Here is a 7,832-nt window from a genome sequence, read left to right as displayed (position 1 = left end):
TTTTGCAGTGTCTTAAGAAAGATTTTACTTTGTAAATGTTTTAAAAGGGCGAAAATTCTGTATAAAGTCAATAATTATGTAGACTTTTGAAGCCCAAACTTTCTATTGCCTTCAATTCGCAAATGAAAGATCCAAAAACTATACCAATACAGAACGACATGTTTTTTTTTAAATTATAGCAAAAGTTTTGGTTGACAAATTTGTATTCGTTATTGGAAAAAATGAACTTGAAATATCTGTCATTTTCTCCCTACCCAGTTTACCCCTATTACAGTAAATAAAACACAGAATTTATACATATAGAAATCTACCAAACATAGTTTCTTTCAGGTAGTACACAATGGGATAAAGGATGTTATATGTTAATTTGTTAAACAAGTTATATAATAAAGCAGCAATATACAAATTACCAATACCAAAAAGTGCATCTTCATTGATGATTAGAAGGGGACGACATGTTTATATTCTAAGAAGAGAAAGATGAACAACATCTTTACTGCAATGTAATGGATTTGCCTCAAAACGAGATATATTAGAAAATAGAATAAATTTAAGCTATGTTTAAGGTAGATGATTTAAGCTTTCCAAGAGTGAACTTTCCATTTATATGTAGCAACATTCAGGCAGCGCGTGCATATGGGGTTTATATCTCCAAGTTAATACGATATGCCAAGGCTTGTGTTTCCCATCATGATTTCCTTGATAGAGGATTGCTGCATACAAGGAAGTTTTTAAACCAAGGGTTCATAGGGGTTAAGTTGAAGTCATGTCTTTTTTATGAACGACACCATGATTCGGTTGACAGTTATGTAATATTTGTGTCACAGATGACCACGGACATATTCAAATTGTCGTAATCACTATACCGTCCTGTTTTCCTCGATTTTGACATTCCCGAATGAGACTTACATGTATCACCGAAATCGTACTTTCCATGAGCACCACGACAGGTACCACATACGGAACAGGATATGCTTTGGTGACACCAGCGTAAAATTGATATTGATGACAAAATATCTCTATCGGTAAACTGTTTTCCACTTTCTTATCATATCAGAGTATCTAAACATCGCAAATAGTTTGTAATATGATATGTAATATGTAACTTTTCATGCATTCATGTATGACAATAATATACATATGTTATAGGTCTTAACCAATTATTTTAGATGATAGATTTAAGAAGATATGGTATGAGTGCCAATGAGACAACCCTCCATCCAAGTCAAAATTTATAAAGGTAAACCATTATAGGTCAAAGTACGGTCTTCAACACGGAGCCTTGGCTCACACCGAACAGCAAGCTATAAAGGGCCCCAAAAATTACTAGTGTAAAACCATTCAAACGGGAAAACCAACGGTCTAATCTATATAAAAAACGAGAAACGAGAAACACTTATGAACCACATCAACAAACGACAACTAATGAACATCAGATTCCTGACTTGGGACAGGTGCAAACAATTGCAGCGGGTTTCAACGTTTTAATGGTACCAAACCTTCACCCTTATCTGAAACAATAGTGTAACATCACAACATAGAAAAACACACTATAAAATGTCAATTAAAATGACTTAACTCAATCAAAAGACGTATTAACACCGGTGAACATACACTGAACAAATAAATTTGATCTATATATGATACAATACAAATACAAAATAAACTAAGGGAAGAATAATTATAGTAACATGTTATACCGCTGTGAAATGTCAAACAATTTAAGAAAAACAATATACTTGAACAAAAATATCAGCCATTTGCAATTACTTTAAACACAGGTAAATAAAAATAATTTTGTTGTTAGATATACGTGTACATTTCAGATAGAGTAAGGAAATATTTTTACAAAATAAATAATTGTGATGTTCAAAGTACGAAGTAGTGAAAATTTAAGGTAATACCAAACACTTATCAAAGCTGGTATATAGACCAGATATAACCCTGAATAACATTAAATAACAAAAAAGCATTACAATTAGAATCAACAGGTCATAAACAAGAAAGTACGATTTGAGAGTACTCGCAGTTACTGACAGCTAGTTAAAAGCCAAAAACAATTAATAATAAAAAATCATGCATCAGAGACTAAAATCAACTAAAACACATCCCAGGGATTTCGTATTTTAACGTCATGGGCAGTCAAAGAAGACATGACTTGTGCAATGCCAAAAATAAATGTATCGACAGGCAGTAGGCTAGTTAGGAGTTAACCTCTTTATAGATCAAAATGAACGTTGGTGTGTCTTTATACACCCCGTTTGAAACGAATACAAATTTAGTTATGTTTTAAATTGCTGGTGACAAAATCGATATTTGTGCCAATGTAAACTATATTCAAATGTCTAATTACAACATTGGTAAGATAACCTTTACTAATAAGTTTGTTTAAAGGTTCACTAAGTTTACACGGATCATATAGTGATTTCCGCGCTTTAAGTACAATATTATCGTAAAATTTAGGATGTGAAATACCGTTTTAATCAGTTTTCTACAGGTACAGCCAAATTAACTAATCAAATCTTTGTATCTATGAAAGAATTTAGTAAACGTTTTACGTAATTTATGGTAACGAAATCCCTGACTTAATAATTTACCAGTAATGCATTGATTACATTCGTTAAAATCTATGACATCACTACACACACGGGCATAACGAACGAGTTGGGATATATAAACACCGTATGATGGAGCCAAAGGAACATCGCCGTCTTGAAAAGGAAAATGAACAATAGGGAATGAAAAGTCGTCTCTTTTGTCGTAAATTTTAGTATGAAGTTTTCTTTTAGAGATTGAAATGTCCAAATCTAGAAAAGGACAACTACTGCTGTTTATGTTAAATTTAGTTAAAGTAAGTTCTTTTGGGTAAATTTCGGTAGTATGTTTAGAGAACTCTGGATTATTTAACGAAAAAATATCATCAAGATGACGGAAGGTATTGTTGAATGTATCAACCAAATGTAACAATGACGTGTCTTTACTGAGTTTGGTCATAAACTGAGATTCATAGCAATACAGGAATAAATCTGCTATTAAAGGGGCGCAGTGAGTGCCCATTGGAATGCCTACTACTTGTCGATACACTTTATCGCCGAAACGTACATATATGTTGTCCAGGAGAAAATTTAAAGCTTCAATCATATCTTCACATTTCCAGTAAGTGTATCTAGCATACTTTCCTTTTTCGTTACAGAAAAAGGCTTTAAACGAGTTACAGCAAATAAATTTGTAATGAGATTTTTCAAAAGACCATTAGATTAAATATGAAAACTTTATCTTGATAAGATTGTGTGGAATAAACTCTTTGTATTTTGATAAAAATTCCGTTTAAATTTTTAGCATGAAAGGAGAGTTCGCAAACTCCACACATTCTTTTGTATCAGAATACCACTTGGGTCGATTCCAACTGAATTTACACATATTAAAGTCAACACCTCTGGCTGCTGATGTTATTTCAACCGTCAACATTAAAAAGGGGATGGATGAATGCTTTAAACCTAATTTAACAACGGCACATTTCTTTTCTCAACACCGTATCTCTCAAGGACAGTGGCGTAGCTAGGCCATTTTAAAGTGTACGCCCGAAACTCATCGAGGGGTTTGAGGTCCAGAACAGAAGACCTCCTAGTTGGGGGCGAAACCCCCCGGATGTTCACGCGTTATTTAGAAAGAGACACCAATATCTGTCATTAAAAACTCATCAATAGCAACATATTTGGTCGGTTAAGAACAAAACTTTACGACAAAGGAGATGATTTCAGCCTCCAATTGTGAACTTTTCTTTTCTTTGTAGCAACATTCCAGCAGCACCTGCATATGGAGTATATACATGCCAGTTGATAAGATATTCCAGAGCTTGCATTTCCTATCATCATTTCCTTGATAGACATTAGATGCTTACAAGGAAGCTACTGAACCAAGAGTTCCAAGTGGTGAAGTTGAAATCATCCCTTCGAAAATTTTACGTTCGACATAACGAGTAGATTAATGACGACGGATATGTTCCAATTGTTGATATTACCACAATCCCGTCCTCTTTTCCTCTAATGTGATCTACCGAATTAGACTTATCACTGGGTTTGCACATATGGAGTAGAACTTGCTTACCCTTCCGAAGCACCTGAGATCACCCCCAGGTTTTGGTGGGGTCCGTGTTGTTAAGTCTTATGTTTCTATGTTGTGTTTTGTTTACTGTTGTTTGCCTTTTCATAGTTTTTCGTTTTTTGCCATGGTATTGTCAGTTTGTTTTCAACTGATGAGTTTGAATATCCATTTCGCGTCTCTTTTAGGGTCTAATTTGTTTTTTTACAGTTAAATTTATTCATTGTATTGATTTGGAATATAATGGTAATGTATTTAAGAGAAAAATGTCTAAAACAGTTGCTTAAAAATATGTTTAAAAGCAATCTAAAATTTATATCTATATTTACTTGCATGCTCGTATCTTATGAGTATAACGAAATCAGAGATGTATATTTTAATTAGATTGGTTTAAAAGGAGATGTGGGGTAAACAATCAATCGACAAAAAAATCAAAACTTATTGAGATAGCCAAAAAGCAAGTCTCCATTTCAATGTTGTCGTTCTATTAATTTTTTTGACCTTATAGATCTAGTTTACTCACCTTTTTAAACTCAAATTTTGTTAATGGACATATATTCTAATTAATTTTCATAGATGGGCAAGTGTAACGTAAAAATAAATATTGAACTGTAACATAAAAATGCAAGCGACATCGTATCTGACCAGATAATGAATTGCTTTAAACAATAGTAAACTGAGTAGAATTCACAGTAGATTGAGACTTTGATAGAAAATGAAAAAATATATAATATAAAATATGAAAACAACACATTATTAATTTCATGAGTTTGAAGCGCTTTTCTGGATTTACCTTCATCAGGCACGCTCAAAGCCGAATATTTTAAAGCCGAGGATGTATAAGAACCGAAACAGTTACAGAGCTACATGTATATGATCTAAAATTACCTAATAAATCATATGATACCATTAGATTAAAAAGTATATTTCGTCACTTTGTCTTTTATTTTTTCTTCAAAATGTATGTGTACGCCCGGGCGTTTTGACGTAAACGTAGCTACGCGCATGAAGGACAAAACATTGAATATATAATTAAAGAGAACCACTAATAACAATGATCCTGACTTCGTACAGGAGATCATACACATGTGCCGTGGTTAAACTATTAAACTAGGTTTAATTGATTCACTGGTGCTAGACGCACGGTTTATACCGACTCTTTGCTTGTGGAAATTTTTTATACTATGTTGACCTATAGATGTTTTGTTTTGATTTGCGGTCTCTTTTTCATATACCCAACATCTTTTGTTTTATTAAACTAATAATTTGTAAATAAACGTTAGGTAAGAAGGATAACTCTAATTGACACGTAATGCACTAACATCACACGTTACTATGCAACGCCATGTTTTTCTCTGGACAATCATATTTAAAGCAAATACTAACTTCTCCAATCTTATGGAGATTATAATTTTGAAAAAGAAATACCAGTTTAAACTTGATTGTTTAGTTATTGCATAAAATCGTGTTAGGACGAAGTGATTTTTTCGTGATGAAATCCTCTTCTTAATATTAGAGTAAAATATATTGACTGCTTAAAATTAGCAAAGGTTCTTCAATACTGAAACTGAATATCAAAATATGAAAAAATTATTTATAGGTTCACCATATGGTAGTTTCAGATTTAACAATTAAAACAGATTTCAATATCTTTTTTTGATTAGAATAAAATGCTGTCAACATGACAGCATATCGGATTTTTCTTACATTTATTGTGATTGTTTAAGCAATTCAAGGGCTATAACTCCTGGACAGTAGGAGTGAATATCACCAAAACCAAATTGACCACCATTTTGTCATGAGAAACATATAACAATTTGAAAAGAATTGGATCAAGCGTTCTCAAATTAAAGATGTTCGCTCCTCTGTTACGAAATAAGAAGCTTTTTAAAAGACTGTTATAAATTGATAGTATATAAATAATGGAACTTAAAAAGCAGAAAAAAATGAAAAGTCCGTGTCCTTGTTTTTGAGATATAGCAAATTGAAAATTTGGCGGGAAATGCTTCTCTCTAGATTTTTCAAACAATTAACATGGGCACTTTTTTTCTTTCAAAAACTATGAAAAAACAACAAGGATTTTACAAGATTTTCAAAAATTCCTTTTAAACTATAGATATATAATAAAATTATGAAAAGAAAAGTAGGTGTTAGCGGGCAAAATGTTTATTGGCACTACATCGATAAAACTAGAAGATTCCGAATATCGGACAAAAAGTAAAAAAAACAAAAGTAGCGAACATTCTTAACGCACGGAATCGATATAATGTGCAGTTTTTCAATCAATCGTGGATCAAAATATCTGTACAAAAAAACTTCAATGTCGAACACGAACACGACCTCAATTTTGGCATCTATAACAACATAAAAATAAAACTTGAAGAGCATTGGTTAAATGGACTCCAATAAGTACACTAAACCGACATAACGTCCCATTTCCTAATCAATTAAGGACCATAACTCCAACAGCACAAGTGATAATCATCAACATCGAACTTGACTCTATAATTAGTTCACAATAATTACATATTAAAATTTGAACATCATTGGTTGAACGGTTTCAAAGTTATTGCACGGAAACAGCTGGAGGCGTACTAACCCAGATTAATAACTGATTTATTTTTTTTTCGTCGAAAAACATTTTGTGTTAGAAGAACTGAAAACAGATTGTACCTGACGCAAGTATACTTGAAATGTCCTTTGATGTAAAAGACAACCAGACCATATAATGAATTACTATTTGTCGAACGCAGCAATTAGCCCAACAGTAAAACAAATTAGTCTGTATAAGAATGAGAAGAAGATTATGATTGCCAATAATACGACGATCCACCAGATACCAAATGACGTAGATGAAGGAAACTATAGGTCACTGTACGGCTTTCAACAATGAGCAATACCCATACTGTAAAGTAATTATAAAAGGCCCCAAAATGACAAAATGTAAAACGAGAAATCCAACGGCCTGACATCAAAGTGACAATTTAAAAGTATTCGCATTGTCAAATTTTGGGTTTGATGAAGGTAAATACAGAAAAGTTATCGGACGCACAAAATTTATATTGTGTTTTGTTTTGTTTTTTTTTTTTTGTATTTTGCATCAGTCTTTTTGTATCCAGTGTAAATGATTTTCTCACAATATTATTTTGCTGAGATTAAATGCGATTACTATGAGTCTTTTAGTTATACTGGGAATATTAATGTCGTTTGGTAAAGGTACTTTCTAACTAGAACAATGGATTTTAATTGGAATGATCGGAGTCGTTGTTTGAAACGTATACCGAACGAAGGGATTGTGTATTAATGGTTTTAAATATCGATGAAATATTGCAAATATAAGATAAAAAGTGATTTTACAAAATCTTTTACAAAATGTCCGAAAAGTCTCAAAATCAAATTTTTCTTTGTCTATTTTTCCACTGTGACATTAGTTTTTATAAAAAATTTAACACATTTTGACAAGATTGTTTGGATATGTTTTATATCTTGACAGCCGATACTGAAGAAAAAGTTTGAATTGTCCATGAAAGTGTATATTAAGTTCATCAGCCTTTACGTAGAAAGTCTACTGGTGATATTTTAAATTCGAGAAGCAAGACACGAAGAATTTTGTGATGCACAACATGCAAAATTTAACTCTAAGGTTTCTTTGTAAAGCCAGAAACAATGGAACCAAAATCCTTATTCAATAAATAAAAATGTCATGCTGCTACAATCAGTTGTTGCAGGTT

The sequence above is a fragment of the Mytilus californianus genome, unplaced genomic scaffold (genome assembly GCF_021869535.1).
Source record: "Mytilus californianus isolate M0D057914Y unplaced genomic scaffold, xbMytCali1.0.p SCAF_3, whole genome shotgun sequence".
Lineage (NCBI taxonomy): Eukaryota > Metazoa > Mollusca > Bivalvia > Mytilida > Mytilidae > Mytilus > Mytilus californianus.
Note: the sequence above shows the minus strand (reverse complement) of the source record.